The sequence below is a fragment of the Cavia porcellus genome, unplaced genomic scaffold (genome assembly GCF_034190915.1).
Source record: "Cavia porcellus strain 051 isolate PalLab524CR breed Dunkin Hartley unplaced genomic scaffold, mCavPor4.1 scaffold_13, whole genome shotgun sequence".
Taxonomy (NCBI): domain Eukaryota; kingdom Metazoa; phylum Chordata; class Mammalia; order Rodentia; family Caviidae; genus Cavia; species Cavia porcellus.
The window spans coordinates 13,989,360-13,993,057 of record NW_026947496.1 but is presented as its reverse complement, the minus strand read 5'-3'; the positions used below and the strand labels follow the sequence as shown (position 1 = coordinate 13,993,057).

General features: G+C 42.7%; 1 pseudogene; it reads left to right on the top strand.

The window, feature by feature from the left end:
• The first annotated feature begins 1,253 nt into the window (after positions 1-1,253).
• On the top strand, positions 1,254-2,766 carry LOC100721881 (DNA/RNA-binding protein KIN17-like; annotated as a pseudogene).
• Positions 2,767-3,698: the final 932 nt, after the last annotated feature.

Below are 3,698 nucleotides of genomic sequence, written 5' to 3'. Positions count from 1 at the left end.
GAAGCCAGAAAGTCCATGCCAGCAGGGTGAAGGAGCTGTGCTAGTGGGATGAGGGTTCTACGCTGGAGCCGAGAAGTCACACTCACAACAAAGACCAGGGCTGTCCTGAAAGGCACCACAGGCGTCCTCAGCGACATGGAGGCCTGGAGCTCCTCCTCCGACAAGCACAGTCAGGTACATGCCAGGAAGCAGCATGAGGAGCTCATTCTGGAGACCAAGCAGCACATGTCTTCCCCTCTAAGCCAGGAGCAGTGCTCAACGTGAGGACCAAAGCTTCTCCAGGAGAACCAACGGCTCACACAGCAACTCGCAGGAGAACCCACAATGCCTCCTTTAATGCCTTAACCCTCAGCACCTCCCTTCTTCTCCACCTATTTATCCTGGCAACTTTCCTCAGGTGGAGCATCTTCGCTCAATGCCATGCTGATGTAATCCAGCTGGCGTTAAGGTGACCACCAGTTCTCAATCCATAACAGAAGATAATCTGAATTGAGGATAGATCTTCAAGTTACACCAATGCATTGGAAAGACCACTTCTCCCCAGCACAAGCCTCACATTGAACCGGCACTATTCAAACTATTCTTAAGATTTTTTTTATAAAGACATAAAACTTTAATTCTTAACATCTTAATATTTTAAATTTTATTGTACTAGTGGGACCTGAACACTGACTGTGGAACCATTCCAACCAGCAGGCTGTCACCACTTTGTACCATCTGAAAAACTTGCCCAAAGATGGGGATGAGATGTCTACGCCCTCTTGAGGCATCCCAGGATCCTACTCCAGGACAAGGTCTTTCTTAGCATATGATCATCCAGGTCCTCTTGAAGCATCCCAAAATTATGCTGCCCAATGAGTCAAAAACATGAGTCACCAAATTTCAACCTTTCACCAGCCTGCCTGTCACTCTAACCACCAAATAAATAGCGGCTGTCTTGCAGGGTCATCTTAGCCCAACTGGAGACATCCACTTCCCAGCCAGTGGTTTTACTAAACTTGACTAATTTTATTTTATCCCCGTGCCGATCCCTTAACACAGGTAACCTGGGCTCTGCACCAGGTCCCCAATAGCAGTCTCCTTCAGCTTCCAGTCCATGGATTTCCCTTCTCCTGCAAGTGGTCACTGCAGTGGCTGTGATTGGGAAGTCAGGCTTTCTTACTCCCAAGGCCATTGCCCACCGGATTCCATCTAAAGGGCTTCAAAAGTTGCGCTGGTATTGCCAGATGTGTGAGAAGCAATTCCGCATGAAAATGGCATTAAGTGTCACTGTATGTCAGAATCTCATCAGAGACAATTATTGCTGGCTTCAGAAAATCCTCAGCAGTTGATGGATTATTTTTCAGAGGAATTCCGCAGTGAGTTCTTAGAACTTCTCAAGAGACGCTTTGGCACCAGGCGAGTCCATAGCAATATTGTCTACAGTGGGTACGTCAGCCCCGAGACCACAGGCACATGTGTGCTGCTCAGTGGGAAACGCTGATGGATTTTACCAAGAGGCTGGGCAGACAAGGCCAGTGCAAGGTGGATCAGACCCCAAGAGTGGTGCATCAGTACATCGACAGGGACCCAGAGACCATTCGCCTGCAGCTGGAGCTGGGCAAGAAGAAGAAGCAGGACCTTTAGGATGAAGAAAAGACTGCCACATTGATTGCAGAACAGATGCCAAGAGGTCTGCAAAGGAAGGAGCAGGAGGCCCCTGTGTGTCTGGAATTAAGCAGAGAAAGCCATGAAGAGAAAGTTACACTTCATGTGAATCAAGGAACAGGTGTTTCAGCAGGAGCAACGGCCTCCTGATCCAGTTGTTTGGGGCCCAGCACACTGATGATGCTGGGGAGAATGGCCTCAGTGAAAGGAAAAGAAACTTCTCAGAGATTGGCTCAGGCTAAGGAAAGGAAAAGGAGGCCTTTTCATCCCTTTTTACAATAGCAATTACACATTTTGGGTTTTATTACTCCTACAGTTCTTATTTCTTTTTACACTAGAGACACAATGTGATATTTATAAATATGATTCTTATTTATTTCACTTATGAGGAGAGTCTAAAGGATATAACTGCATGTACGTTTAAGTGTGTAAAGACCATAGATAGATGAGCTTTTACTAAGCTTTTGTTGGATCATTGAGCAGAACTGTTTGCACTCTGTTTGAATGTCCACTTTGTATGCTTTAATTTTGTAACTTGAACAACTGTTTCTAAGATGACAGTATGTAATTTATCAACTAGTGATTTCTTAGTGTTTATTTATTTTTAAATGCTTATTCAATTTTTTGAATACTGTATTGTATTGTTGCTACCCTTTTTTCTGTTTTGTGCTTTTTTTTCTCTTTAAATAAAATTTTTAAAAAAGAAAGAAAAGGAAGCCTGCGCTTGAGGAACTCATGGCGATTGAAGAAGAGAAGAAACAACTTGGCGAACAGACTATTGGCTGCAACTTGAAATCACTGTGAAAATCAGAACCAAAAATCTTGGAGAGAAATACCATCAGGAAAGGGTGTGGCTAAGGAGGTCGTTGACAATTACACAGCCGCGTAAAGATCGATTCTGGAGACCAGCTGAAACCTGACCAGACTCCTTTAGAGACAGTCACTGCAGCACCCAGAAAAAGAATGCTGGTTTTCAGTGGAGGTTACAGAGGAAATGAAGGCACCCTGGAATCCATCAGTGGAAAGACTTTTTCAGCTACTATACTCATTGAACCTGGCCCTTTCAAAGGACGCAGAATTGAAGGAATTCATTATGAAGACATTTCTAAACTTGCCTGAGATGGAAAATTTGTTAAAACATCAGAATCCTAGAACATCACATAGGTATTTGTCATAGTAGTAGGAGACTCTGTGTTAGGGTAGTTCTTTGACTAAAACAAATACTGAAATATTATTGTATGTGTTTAGCTAAATTTATAGAGAATTCTAATTGTCTCCTAAAGTATCATTTGACCTCATTTAGTACTGTACAATTTGGACCTCGGTGTTAGACACAGGTGCATGGCGCTGGCTGTTCTTACTTTCTTGGTAAATAAGACTTTAGCTCCTAATATTCATGATCTAAAGTTTTAATTGCGCCAATTCCCTAGAATTTTAAGAATTAGAGTTGGGAGTAGAAAAGATGAGGTGTTTTCTCATGTACACCAGAGTGGATGGAGATTTTCCTCATTGGTAGTAATAAGCCTGTGACATATTTAGCTATAATGAGTATATTCGGTCCTGCAAGAATAGTTGGATGAGCCTGGAAAGTGAACAGTGCCTTGGAGCAAGGAACTTCCTCAGGCAACTTGGGAGGCAGTCTCTCCCTGTGAAAGGGAGGGGCAGCTGCTCCCCAGTAAACTCCAATCTGAGGAAATTGAAAATCCGGAATAACCAGTTTCCTTTCCATCCTCTGTTTCTAGGATGCCCTTCATATTGAGCTGGACTAGAAGCTCCAATCTTGTTAGGTTTTATGTCTTTCACTTGCCTATTTGCTCTTTTATAACTTTCAGTCCTTACAGAATAGAAAGAGAACGTGAATATCCTTGACTCACTCCTGAGCCTACAGGGAAAGCTTTTGTCCCTACACCAATAAACATGATGTTGGCTAACATTTTTAATAAATGATTTTCATGATGTTTGGAAAGTTCCCTTTTATTCACACTTTGTAAAAATTTTTAAATCATGAAACTGCATTGTTTTGTCCAAATTATTTTTTTTGTGTGTGTTGC